Genomic DNA, 14,627 nt, shown 5'->3' on the forward strand with positions numbered 1-14,627 from the left:
ACGTGAAATGCGGTCTTCACTCTGTGACATTCATTTACTCCCATGCTTATACTCCCGAAAGGGACTATTTTTTGTGGCAATGCAATTACTCCCCAAAAGGAGTAAAAGTACTCCTTTTTTTCTTAGAGTGTACGTGCCTTATAGTAACGATGTAACCTCGGCTCCAAATGGACAAACATGACTTACTAACGCGAAATTTCTGTTCCTTTCCAGTGCCAGTGCTTAGTGAGGGCAACAATACCCTGACGACACAATGACGAAATAAGTACCAACGATGTTGCATGCGTAATCTACAGTCACGAAGGTAAGAGGATCAGCTTCTATACCGTCTCTCTCCATTACTCTCTGTAATCGTCTGCTGCTTAAACGTTGCATAGTAACAGCTGCCAATGAATAGAGTGAAGTAAAGAGTTTACAAAGAGTGAAGTACGCTCGTTCATTCCAGCTCCCATGCGGACGCCGTGCCATAGACAAGGAACGGACTCCGTTCGTTCAGAGGACACTTGAGAGCGTACCACCTGGGTAAATTACTTCTAAAATGTAATTAAATTATATTACTCATTACTCCAGCTAGAATTTAATTAAATTACATTACTCATTACTGCAATTGAAATGTAATGGAATTACATTACAATTCCTACGAAAAAGTAATGACATTACAAAGTCATTACTGCGAGCTTAATCGTACCTGTGTTGAGGATGTGGAAATTCATTGTGGGAGTTGGAATTCGCGCGTTTAACTCGGGAGTTGCAAACTCTCTTTCTGCCAAGTGCCAACACAGAACACAGGCTCGATTCTGTTCTATAAAGTAATGAGTAATGTCATTAAAATTACTGACAAAATGTAATTACGTTGCATTACAAATTACATAATGTCAAAAGTAATGCATTACATTACAAATTACCAGAAAAAGTAATTCATTGCTGTAATTTCATTACAGTATAATGACATTACTACCCAGGTATGCTTGAGAGCGATATAGGCTAAACGTAAATGGCTCTGGGTGTGCGGTACGTATAGCCATGTGATGATTTTCAAAAAAAGAAGAAGAAGAAATCGCAGGTTTCTTTGAACATAATGAAACTGTAGAACGAAACGTAATGAACATGTACCACCAACTCCCCCTACACAGTCCGTTGATTGGTTTCTTTGAAGCCTGGAAAGGAGAATGACGCATGAGGTACGCGGTTGCAGAGAACCAAATGGGGGGTTCCTGAAGAGGCATACAACTTCCAGTAATGCCCTGACCTGCGCAGGAGAGCTGCCAATAGGCAGCCGGTTTCATTCACGAACTACCTACTAGTCTTTCTCTCTCACTCTTCTTTTTTCTTTTTTTGTTATTGTTTATGTATGTGTGTCTGGTTCAACTTGGAACAGCCTCGGCAGTGCTCTTTCATGAGGAGATCTCAGTTGTCTCGCGACATAAGCCCCCAACAGTGGCGTATCTAGAGCTACCTGCGCCCATGGCAACATGGTTAACATGATGTCCTTGGGAATGCGTTTTCGTGTGGTCCGCACTAGGTTTCACACTACAACCTCTCTAATGGCGGGTGCTTTAGATCATTTATGAATGTGCCAGGTTGAGTGCCCGACCTGGCACATTCACACCCGACCACATAATGGCGCCCCTGTCCACCTGGCGCCCATGGCACGTGTCCACACCTGCCACACCCTAGATACGCCACTGGCCCCCAATTATCTTTCTTGAGGAAGAACTTCATGCTCATCTTACAGAGCTATATAGGGACCACTCTGCCATCCCTGGAAGCGACAGAACGTGGTTCACTAAGTCTCGCGTACTTTACTGTGTATTTTTCGTTTGCTTGAATGATATCACTCTTAAAAATGAACTTCACTGCATAGCACGCTCGTAGCCAACCATCATCTCGAATGATATCGTTATCTGCTCCAATTTGTTGAAAACGGGAGGCGGACGCCTTTTTTGTGACACTTATGCTGTTCATAATTGTGACAAAAAAGGCGTACGCCTCCCGTTTTCAACAAATCGGGGCAGATAACGATATCATTCGAGATTGTGATTGGCCAGGAGCGTGGTATGTGGTGAAGTTCATTTTTAAGAGATTTCCTGGGTTTTCCTCGGACGCTTTCAGACATATGTCGGCACAGTTCCCTTAGAAGTCGGCCCAGGACGCACATTCCCCCAGGGCGTCAGTCGTGACGTTGCCCACCTCTGTGAGGCCGACAACGGCGAGCCCTTTTGCCCCCCCCCCCCCCCATTTTTAAGAGCGTACTTTTCGTGTGCTAGAGTGTGGTTCTTCGTACGTTGAAATCTAACGAAGTTTTACTATAGCCTTGCAATGAGAGGAGCCTGCAGCCTCGTCGTGTCTTCCTGTCCGCGTAATTGTTCTTTCAACACTGGATATGTTCCAACAAGCTCATATATTTCCCGTCTGGCAATGAGAGCCGTACTTGCAGTAGAGGTCCCTCTAAACAGGGAAAAAGGTGAGCTTACATACAGCTATTAGCTGCTCTTGCCAGCTGCCCAATGCGCGAGACATACGAGTTTTGCTTCCGAATCGCGCCTGATCCCCATCGAGCACACACTCTGCGGGCATGCAGGTTTATTCATTTGCATTCAGGTTATCAGGGTACATGTTGATGGTACTGTAAAACGAAATCATGGTTTCTTTATTTTCGTGAAGTGCAGGCAGCATCCTGCAAAAGGGCATGTGCGTGACTCCACTCAGCTCAAGTGTACACTCTTAAAAATGAACTTCACCGCATAGCATGCTCCTAGCCAATCATCATCTCCAATGATATCGATTTGTTGAAAACGGGAGGCGTACGCCTTTTTTGTGACACTCATGCTGTTCATAATTGTCACAAAAAGGCGTACGCCTCCCGTTTTCAACAAATCATGGCAGTTAACGATATCATTCGAGATTTTGGTAGGCTAGGGGCGTGCTATGAGGTGAAGTTCATTTCTAGAGTGTACACTCTAGAAACAGAACTTCACCGCAGAGCACGCTGTGCGCTAACCATTGCAACGAATTATAGGGTTATCGCTTCTGATTGGGAGATAGAGGGAGGCGTACGCCTTTTTGTGGCAATTTGGATATATGAAAATTGCCACGAAAAGGCGTACGTCCCCGCCCCCCTTGTCTTCCAGTCACCAGCGATAACACTATCATTCGTGACAATAGTTGGCGTGCAGCATGCTATGCGGTGAAGTTCTGTTTTTAGGGTGTACGCAACGGTGCAGCGCCGATAAGTTGGTCCTTGTTCGTGCATTGGGTGATAATGCGGAAATGCTATCCAAGCAACACAATGAGGCGCGCGGTTTTTAACGGGGGCCTGCATTGTATTATACACTCTTAAAAATGAACTGCACAGCATAGCACGCTCTTAGCCAACCATAATCTGGAATGATATAGTTATCTGCTCTGGTTTTTTGAAAACGGGAGGCGTACGCCTTTTTTGTGACGCGCCTGTGACGGTGTGCACAGCTTCACGTTTTTGGTTTCACAGTTCCGGGCACCGTCACGACTGTACACTCAAAAAGCAGAGCTTCACCGCATAGCACGCTCCTAGCCAACCATCATTCCGAATGATGTCATTCTGTAGATTGATTTGTTGAAAATGGGAGGAGGCGCCTATCTGGGACAGGTTATCTTGTCCCAGATAGGCAACTCCCCCGTGTTTTGAACAAATCAGGACACAGAATGATATTATTCGGAATGATGGTTGGCTAGGAGCGTGCGATGTGGTGAAGATCTGTTTTAACAGTGTAGGTGGAAGGTGAGACGACGCATAAAACGCAAGCAATGGACTCCATCATAATCGCGCACTGCCTGTATTCATTTTTCCTGTTCCAGGCCTGTTCTTTGCCTACTTCTCTCATTCCACTGTCAAACGTGCGTGTCTTCGAAAGCATTTGCCATCAAAGGAACCATTATGTTGGTTTTCCCACCCAACTAACAAAGCTATAAGGAAAGAGCAAGCACCTTAACTCAGAATGAGCTACGTGACATAAGCGGCAGACATTCCTAGCAGAAAACAACAACAACCTTCCTACAGCAACTTTCCTTGCAGAAAGCTCTGCTCTAGGCGCTGGCTAGGTGAGGCTATAGGCTGCCCCTAGCGGCAGTTCTATAAATCGGCAGTAGGAAGCCAAAGTCAAAGATGCATAAGTAGAGGCGGGTATATACCCGCGGTCATGTTCGACATGCGTTACATACGTCGACATGAAAAGCAAGCCGAACCTTAGGAAAACTAGGAAAAATTTGAATACATCCTGGTGACAAAATATTTACTTATCACGGCATTGTAGAAACAGAGCAGCTCAGGGCTATAGGCAGCAGTGTTGAGGGTAACGCGTCACTGTAGCTCAATAAGTTACATTTTTGGTACTTTTAACTCGGCTCGCTACTTTTGAGTTCCGGTAACTTCTTGAGGAACTCGTTTCTTTTTTAGGTTGGGGGTACCAAAAGTCCAAGTCGTTTCTGTTCAATTCTAGAGCTGCACAAATAACGCGAGCTGCGTCTTTTGAAGCGACGGCCATGTGCGGGCCGGTTCAACGCGCACAGCGTGTCTGACTCCGTTTCCTGTGTTGCACGGTGAACGCTACAAATTGTTGTAAAACCATTATTGTTGGCGCGCGCCTAATTCTTGCAGATTGAAAAGTATAGGAATTTTAATAGCACGCGAAAATTTCCAGCAAGGACTGAGACTTCGAAGACAATGCTACAGTTGTTTGCTAGTAAGCGCTTAAACTGCCTTTTCCCACAAACATGTACAATGTACCATTAATTAAATCTAATAAGGTCAATCTAAGGCGTGTCACAAAGAGAGGGAATCAGCCGCGAGCGTTATAGCATCTAGATTTCGCGAAATTTAGTGGCTGCAAGTATGTGGTTGCACCTGATGCGCGATAAATTGGTGTCGTGAAATTAAAAAAAAGATTTACGATTTACAGCACAGTTTACAGCACAAACTGGAATTCATTACCACTTCGTTTTAGAAACGCCACATCGCTCATTTCGTTCAAACTCGCCCTGTGCACAGTCACATTCATACCATGTAATTCACGAGATCGTTAATTCACTGTGATCCTTGCTTGTTTTCTGTGCTAGATCATTTTTAGTACGATGACTCGTAAATATATTCAAGTAAAATCATATAAGTGCTCTTAGCTGCTTATTTGCCAATTTGCTTTGATATTGAGTTGCTTTGCAGCACTTTCTCTCTGGTCAATAACTTGAGGTCCCCGCACTAGTTTTAACTACGGAACCTCTCTCCGTGAAATGACATGTATGGTTTGCACTCAATAAAACAACAAATATACTATATATAAAAAAGTTATGTTATGGCCGTGTATGCGGAAACATAGGTGGCCTTCACCATACACTCTTAAAAATGAACTTCACCGCATAGCACGCAACTAGCCAACCATCACCTCGAATGATACCGTTATCTGCCCTGATTTGTTGAAAACGGAAGGCGTACGCCTTTTCTGTGACAATTATGAACAGCAGTAGTGTCACAGAAAAGGCGTACGCCTCCCGTTTCCAACAAATCAGGGCAGATAACGATATCATTCGAGGTGATGGTTGGCTAGGAGCGTGCTATGCGGTGAAGTTCATTTTTAAGAGTGTAGCGACGAGTGGTGGATTTATAATGAAAGATGGAAGTCACTGAAAAGGTTAGCCAACGGTAGGACACGAACCTACATCTTCTGGATTACCGGTCCAGGGCTCTACCAATTGAGCTAAGCTAACACACATCCCCAGCGACTTCCAAGGGCGCGTCAACGGAAAGGACAGTTAACCACTCTCTCTCACTCATCCCCCCTTTCACTCTTACATTTTTTCTCACTCGTACACACAATCATACGACGGGATCGACGCAAGCGGCATCAGATGAACATGAGACAATTGATGTTCTGAGGCTGGAACACATATAGAAAGGACAAATAGATACAAAGCCTCAATGCCTAAGAAATTAACGATGAAAGTCACTGAAAAGGTTAGCCAGCTGTAGGACTAGGATTTATAATGGCGGAGGTCACTATGTAGAGCTAGATGAAATGCTCCACTTTCATTTCATTTCATTAACTGAAATGCTTATAAGGCGTTACATATCGATCTGGGGGGGGGGGGGGGTCAAACAAAAATTCATTCTCACACGGTCGGATGACATTGTTAGTAACACGGGCAATGTAGGACGGCAGATTATTCCAGTCACGTACACAACACTGTAACGGCGAATTCAGGAAATATTCCGTAGCACAACTTGCGACGAAAGTTTACGGAGCACGGCGCTGGTGTATTCTTCATTGAGGCGACCCCTGCTATAGATATGAGGAAGTGATCGAATAAGAAACGGGTGAACGGCTATATTTTAGTCACCTCTCAGTATATGTCCGCTACGGTGTTCCGTAGTGTATGTCCGCCCAGTGTTCCCTAAAGTTTTGTCCCAAGCTGTACCAAGTACCGAACGCAACATGCAATTTAAATTGGTGATGAACACGGCCAGAGACGAAAAGGGCGCGTTTTAAATATGGCGGTCTGTTGCGAAACAGCTGTTGCGATGGCGTGCAATACAGTTTTCTAGCTCTAATGCCGTTATGCTAATGTTAATGTCATATGCATTATAAACAAAACGCGCAGACTTATTCCGCATTCTCTCCAGTTGTTCTTGCAAATATGTACCTGACATGGGTTCCAGATTTCCAGAATAATCCATCAACAAATACTCGAACCACTTGGCGTGGTTCTTCGAAACATGCGCGCAGTATTACAACCCATCCAACTTAAAATTCTGATATCTGTTTAAAAAAAACATAAAAAATAATATATGAAGACGTCATAGCTATCAAACTCCAATCGGGGGAAGCATCGTGCGGGTGTGATGCGGGCAGGCCCGGACTACCGCGTTCGCAGTGCAGGTACACCCGCATCACACGCCGCGGGTTGCGGGTACGAATGTCACCTCCTCATACACTCTAAAAACAGAACTTCACCGCATAACACGCTGTGCGCGCCAACCATTGCCACGAGTGATAGGGTTATCGCTTGTAATTAGAAGACAGAGGGGGGCGTACGCCTTTTTGTGGCAATTTTCATATAGCCAAATTCCCGAAAAAAGGCGTACGCCACTCTCTCTCTTCGAATCAGAAGAGAGAACCCTATCATTCGTGCCAATGGTTGGTGCACAGCGTGCTATGCGGTGAAGTTCTGTTTTTAGAGTGTAAGGTAACAAAAATGATCTGGGACACATTGGACGACAAATCCTGCAGAGCGTATCGCGCTCAACGCCATCCAGCGCAAATTTTTTTGTACTCCCGGGGTTTTGATTCTGTCGCAACTCCTTCAAGGCGGATCAGCATATATTGCACATGTACCTGGAAATCCCACATGTGCCGCTCCAAGAAACGGCTGGCGCCACATTCTACGAAGTTCAGGAACAGCTGTTGGATACTTCGCTTTCGTGAAATAAATGCGCGGTGCGTACTTGCTTTCTAACCGTTGTGTAATTAGACGAATGAACAAATAAATTCGTTTTTTTTTTTTGCGCTCCGAAAGAAAGGTTGCCGACGGTAGGTCAGTGACTAGGACGCATAACGGATTTACGGAAGCGGAACAAACGAAGAAAATACACGAACCACGCAAACATCGAATTATACACACACACACATAAATGGGATGATGATGTGGTGGGTCATTCTCCGCCGTTATGGCGGTACACTGCCCCATCGCGCTTGTGGAAGGGATGAGAAAGTGATGATGATAGAGAGGTGTCCTATCAGAGTTCGTCCATTAGTCCAGCATCGAATTACAGGCGCCGTTAGAGCTAGCCAAGAAGTGCTCAATGACGTGTCTCGCACAGGCGTCACGCAAACATGGGACGCTCGGCACGACCAATGGAGAGCAGTGTTTTTTTATCGTGTTTTGTTCGCTTGTGTTTGTGTCCCCCACTTCAAACCAATCGACGTCGGAGAACGAAACCAGAACCTAGAGAAAGAGCTTTTTTTTTCTTTCTCCTACCGTCCATGTGGCAAACTAGAAAACGGTAATTGGTTTTGAGTTCGCCGGATGGCGCTGAAGCCGGCACAACGGTACGGTCACGTGACGCTGCGCCGTAAATGGCGAGTTTTCGCGTGAATTGTGATGTGGTGGTGTTAAAAGTTTCATTACGTCCGTAACGCGTCAATAACCCCGTGATCTGAACGAGTATTTCGTGAGAGTTCCGCGCGAACTATCGTTTCTTCTGTTCACTGTAATCGGACCGTGCCAAGGTGAGCTTACGTTCCCAACAAGTGCACCCTGTTCTTAACCCTTTCACAAGGGCTCGGCAGACTGTTTCCTGATGGCTGCAAAAGAGCGTGGTACCGTTTTTGTCTTCCATACTCAGTGTTCGTCATAAAATCACTATGGCGTGAACGAACACAGAAAGCAGCTCTGATTCTGCGCAGACCATATCAGTTATTGTCACTCAAACAAACTGCATCTGTTCCCCAAATTCCATCACGCGCGGGGACGCATACCATTCAGTGAAAACCTACTCTCGGTAAGCCTGTTGATCAGTGTTGAGCCGGGCGATCACGCATAACATATGAAGTGCGTCACAATGAGGATAGTGGTGGACCCTTTCAGTACGTTTTATACGAGTAGACTGAGAGTGTTACAGACAGCACGCATCTGTTACCGGTACGCTTCCGAAGTAGTCAAGGGGGTGCGGTGCTCTCGAACGACAACCTTATTCTCGATAATTACCTGGTGCTTGACATGTTCAACTTGGTCAGTGGGTCATTGCCAGCTTGTCGGAAGGCTTTCATGGGTGCTGTCCACCGTTTGAACGATTCGCGGTGTAACAGGCCAGCGATTGCATTGTCCATCCAAGGATGCTTGTTTTTATATCATACGTCACTGTTCGTTCCCTGACAACCCCAAGCACCAAAGTATGGAAGCACATTAAACGCACATTCACAGATGAATTACGCTGCTGGGCTAGTTTTCACCAAAACAGAAGGAGTTTTGTGACAAAATGGAAACACCAGGATGATTTTTGACTTTGTCAACATCCTAACATGTAGCTCATCATTGATATTTTGATATTGGGGTAGCGATAGCTGTGTGCAGTTATCAAGTATAGTCTTACAGACATAGTCAATCACACTGGCGTTATTTACATGATTTCAATTTATTTATTTTTGAGGTGCTCTTGAACAGGCTGTAAAGGCCTGGGTAACAGTGCATACAATGATGATATGGTGTAGGTGGAAAAGCACATCTCCTGTCGAAGGAGCAACTGATGCTGCAATTCACAATCATATTCATTGTCTGGTAATTGACCACGAAAAACATATTCCCTCGTTGATGCACCATGCTATTTGCATGTCCACTTGGAGGCATTTGAAACCTTCCTGGCCACTATTAGAGCATGCCCCTTCGCACCAAAGCTTCTTGGGATTATCAGTGTTTTTCATTGAAGTGACCTCAAAAGAAATTTGCACTCACTTACATTGCTTTAGGTGCTGGGCAGGAAGGAAATAAAAGGTAGATAAGGTAACATCTATTAAGGCCCCTTTCAATCGAGTTTATTTGTGTAGATTTGAGGTCCACTTAGAAATGAATGCATAATGCGATGATGCGTAAAGTATTGGAGAGATCGTGCCGGGAGACCTACACATTCTACGGATATATACCAATCACTTGGCGCACAACACAGCAGCTTAAGCCCCAGAACGAGTACAGTGGACTTCACCCTATAGTGCCACATCACGTACATTTCTTGAAATACTAAAATAACAAACCAGCTTGCGTGGCATAGTAGATAGGATAACTTTCCGCGCTGGGAGGGTTAGAATCCCGCACAGGCTGTGCTGCCTGAGGTATTCTCTGGGCTTTCCGTCAGTCTTTCCAGACGAATATCGGCACAGTCGCCCCCTGAAGTTGTCCCAGGACACATACTAACCCCATCCCCACTGTCCCCCGTGCCTTCCTGCTGTCCTCCATCTATCCACATCTGTACGCCACTCATAGCAACAGCTGCTTCACAGCGCTAACACAGAATTTAAAAAAAACACACAATGTCGCTCGCAACGTGCTGCAATCCAGGATGGCGTAAGCAGCATCGGTCTCACGGATGCAGAGGCATACACTCTCGACATTCACATCCAACAATTTGATAATTTTAGCCAATAAGGGAACGAAGAAACTCCGAAAACCTAAAACAAACAATGAAACGAATATCCCCCTCACCAGCACATTTGTCCGAGCAGAAGCAGGCCAAATATCTAGTGCAATTACAGCACCAACACCCAGCCATCCTGTAAAACGCTGGCACTGTTTTAGACCTCTTCCTCTCAATATTCACCGATGAATTGGGGAAGTCTTTTCTAAAATACATACTAAACTACTATTACTAATACCTAGTACTAAAAAAATCTGAAAAACATCCGCAAGTAAAATTTCAAAATTCAGATTAGTCCGAAAAGCTGAGCTTCTGGGGATCCAGTAACCAAAAGCGGTAAAAAAAAGTCATGCCCTGGTGATCAGTTGAAAGTGTTAGTTTCCTTTTGTGTCGAGATTGTATAGCATAGCGGGCTGCCCGACCAATTGACAAGGAATGGTGGCACTCTTGATCCAAGCCCACTGTGCAGTGGTCTTTCACTTAACAGTGCACCTAGAAGCACCTTGATATTGGAGTCACTGAATAGAGTACCCTGGTTAGTGACTCTGCTCAGCATGATGACATTTTGAGGTCATTTCCCAGGTCTACTTGGAAAAGGCACAGGCCTAGCATTCACCTCTCTCTATAAATCATGCATCCCCTCCTCCTCACAGCAGACAAAGGGAGCACAGATAACATGCAAGTTGTCCTCTCAAAAGGGCGGCTAGTTGTTGCAACGCAGACCACAAGATGGGATGGAAGCGGAAGCTGCCTTGCGAATATATTCAAAGAATATCTGGATTTGGAGATGTGTACGTCGGCAGCTGATCGAGATACAGATGGTGTTGTCTTCCTGTCGCATAAACGTTTGCGCGTGGCAGCTTCTCGTTCTTTTTGTGAATGTGTCGTTTAATAGCAGGCACTTTTTCTCCGAATTTGCAATATTAGCTCAGGGGTAAAAATAAACAAGGAAAAGCTCAGAATTTTCGCAATATAATAAGCACCCTTCCGAATATGAAAAAAAAAAAAAGAAAAAAAACTCTGATGGCCCACAACCCAGCGTATAACTACGGTTCCGGGGTTGTGGATTTATTGCAAAAAATCCAAAAAACACATGCTGGTAAATTTGGTAAATTTCAAGCGATTTGCAGGGTGTCCACCCACCAAGAAAACTGGGAATTGTCAGGGAATTTACCAAAGAGCAGCTGAAGTCTGGGGAAAATCGCAGACAAGTGCCGTGACGATGCAGCAGTGAATCATGAGTGGCGATAAGTGGTTGAGCGCCCACACTGCACCAGCTTTCCCGCGGGTAGCAGTTTGCCAATACGATAAGCTCGGCGGCAGAAAAGTAGGGCAGCCTCGCTAATACTCAATCAATGATCTGTTTTATGAGGTATTTGTATCAAAACATAGCAGTGGGCACCAAGTTTCCTTGTTTTTGGTCAGGGAGTGGAGATAGTCAGTGAAAACCTGGAAAAGTCAGGGAATTCGAAGGTTAAATTTGGTAGGCACCCTGAATTCGGGTTTATCCGAACAGCTCCGCTTTTGCGGGTTCCAGCAGCTGAGAGCTCAGCAGGGAAAGCCATTCCCTAACACGTGGTTGGGGCAGTTAGTTTCCTTTTTATGTCGAGGCTGCCTTGCACCTAAGGTTACCAGCCAACACCTGCGAGACCGGGAAGGGTGACCCTCTCTACCTAATGCAGCAGTCTTTCACTTAATGATACGCTAAGCAATAACCAATATTGGTGGCTCTGTCGCATGTTGCCCATTAATATGCTGTCCAAGCAAAACAAATATGTGCACATGTGAATAACATGCGAATATTTGGCATTGCTGAGCAAGAAGCAGGATTGTACACAGATTCTCCTGCGTCTTTACTTGAATAATAGTGTTAGCCTATCACGATATTAAAAATGGTCGATGTGGGCTCCTGTGAAGGTCACATGCCGTTGGGATCATTATCTGGCCACTTGGGCTTCGTGCATCATCTGCTATGTTAGGCAATGTCACTTTCTGACAGGCAAGGCATATACCTGCTTGTGAGGCACTTAAGCGTAGGCCCGTAGGACGTAACAAACCGTCTTGGCGCCTGGGAAGGAAGGTGGAGTTTCCTTCTTTTCTGATAAGAGACAGCAGTTTCCAGGGAAATGAAGCTGTATTCGCACGAGTGTGCAGTTCATACCTTTCTGCATCTGTTGGTGATGATGCAAGGCTAACCAGAATGTGTCTTCCTTGAAGTGCCGCTGTTTAGAAGACTTTCAGTCTTCATATTGTTTCGTTCCAAGTAGCATCGCGTGCGTTTCTTGCTAACCTGTCAACGTGTGCGCGACTTTATGTGAGCATCACATGCTGATGCACTTCTTATGCGTTAGATATTGCTGGATACGAACTGTGACCGAATCAGTGATAAGGTAGGTGGGGATTTCACAGAACACCAGAACATTTTGAAATGAATGAGTTCATTTTGTGACAGATTGAATGCTGTCGCTTGCTTTCCGTTCTCATATTAAGTGTGGTGTATGTACCCTTATTCCGCTGTCATTTCTAAGCAGCATTAGTTACATCTCACAACCATAAAAGCATTTTGTTTATGTTACAAGTTATATGTAACCACCAAATATACAAGAAAGGTATATGCTCCATCCAAATGGGAACATTATGCAATATTTTAGGGAGCCACCTTAGCTATTTTAATGCCACTGTGAGCATTGGTTAGATATCTTTCACCTGTCCTAGTTACAGCAATACAGAAAAATAACTACACTAGTGGAAGTAAGTGACTAAGCTATCCGTATATAGCAGCCACAAGCCGGCCATTTGGCAAGTGGAGTTTTGCTGTTCCTCATGACAAGCAAATTTTATGCAGGGCGAAATAGCTGAGCAGCAAGATCTGATCCCAGGACTTCTGATAGTCTTTTGTCAAATTCAACAAAGAGTGGTGTTGGAAACCCAAACTTGCAATAATATCGCAGCAAACACGTGACTGTCTCTGTGTTGCTTGTAAGATCCACCACTATAATAATTGTATACAATGTGCATTGGACGTATATCATTACTGTAATTGAAAGTGGTGTGTACCAAACATGCTGAAAGGTGAACTTCAGACACTGTTCTTCTACAGGGTCCGATAACTCATGAGACCGTAAGTTAGGTGGCCGTAACTATGCCACATGTAGGTTATGGCGTGCTGCAATCAAAAACAACTTTATTTTAACGTTGATGATTGGTATTATGTTGAAAAGGCGACTATGGTAAGATTTGTGCTCAGAGTGAAAATATGGCAGTATGTTTGTCACTTTGATCTTGTCACCTGGACATTTGTTGATAGTCTGTAGCAGTGTATTTCATGTGCACAGAAATAACTTCCTCAGTGGCGTAATCATGGGGGTTCAGGGGCTCAACTACCCCCAGTCGTACCTTTGGTAGAGCATTGGGAGAGGGAAACGAGGGGGAAATTGTCCTCCCCCATGTAAAGTCCTTAGAACCCCTCACAAAATATTTTTCTGGCTACTTCATTGAGCTTACATAATGTTTCTGTCACAATGCCACGCAAGAACCAAATTCTGTTTTATTATCTGTCCTACTAGGACTAGATTAGTGGACTCCAATTAATCCCCCTGCTTCAATTAATTAATCCAAACTCACGGCAGAGAGAATAATAGTTGCATAGAAGCTGAGAAGCTTGAATACTGAAACTGAAGCCGCAGTGATATCGTGACAGTGAACCTGTAGCAGACATCAACTGTGGAAGGGGTCACATGCTCATGAGCAGTGTTGTGGACTTAACGAGTCAAATTGGATTTAAATCAATTCATGTTTTTCTGAACACCGCAATCCAAATCCAAATCATCTGCCAAAATTGTGATTCAATCCAAATCATCTGTCAAAAATGTGATTCAATCCAAATCCAAATCCTCGACATATTTTCCCCGTAAATCAAATCCCAAATCAAATCCACGAGCCCTTTGATGGATTTAAATCCGGATTTAAATCAAATCCCCAGATTTAAATCCGCAACACTGCTCATGAGCATAGATTGAGAAGTTCCCCATCAAAGAGAACTCGTTACGAGATAAGTTACCGTGTGAAAAATGTAACTAAGTTAATAACGAAGCCTAAACTCTAACTGAAACCTAGCTTCAGCCTAAAATGTAACTCGAGTTACTTAAAAAAAGAACGAGTTACCTCCAAGTTACTTCTGGCACAAAATAGCATTAAGCAAGTGCAGCGTGCGTGAGCAGTTGAGTTAGACCTTGAATTGCCTGCGGAGGAGAGCAACACGCCTAGATGGTTTTCGTTTATGTCCAACAATAGACCTCTCCCTGTTTGTAAACAAATGACGTCATAGTGTTCGCCAGCGCCACAAATTTGGTAGAGTAGAACTACGCTCGAAGCTAAAGGCGAACAAGTCGCCCCCGAAAACCATGGTCTTGAGGGGATTACGATGGTTCCTGAAAGGGACGCTTTCTTTGGTCCTACTTTTCTTTCAATG

General features: G+C 44.5%; 1 protein-coding gene across 14 annotated transcripts in view; it reads left to right on the top strand.

The window, feature by feature from the left end:
- Nucleotides 1-14,627, top strand: part of LOC135386105 (signal transducer and activator of transcription 5B-like) — a 73,636-nt gene that overhangs the window by 22,462 nt on the left and 36,547 nt on the right. For 10 of the 14 annotated variants that reach the window (XR_010420599.1, XR_010420600.1, XM_064615841.1 and 7 more), the window contains exons 2-3: nt 214-304; nt 446-540. The gene's annotated coding sequence lies outside the window, so the exon portion shown is untranslated. Of the gene's footprint in view, nt 1-213; nt 305-445; nt 541-8,075; nt 8,259-8,393; nt 8,531-14,627 lie in introns of those variants that run through there. The other 4 variants (XM_064615836.1, XM_064615834.1, XM_064615835.1 and 1 more) reach the window with 4 other exon arrangements.

Source organism: Ornithodoros turicata, chromosome 2, assembly GCF_037126465.1.
Source record: "Ornithodoros turicata isolate Travis chromosome 2, ASM3712646v1, whole genome shotgun sequence".
Classification (NCBI taxonomy): Eukaryota; Metazoa; Arthropoda; class Arachnida; order Ixodida; family Argasidae; genus Ornithodoros; species Ornithodoros turicata.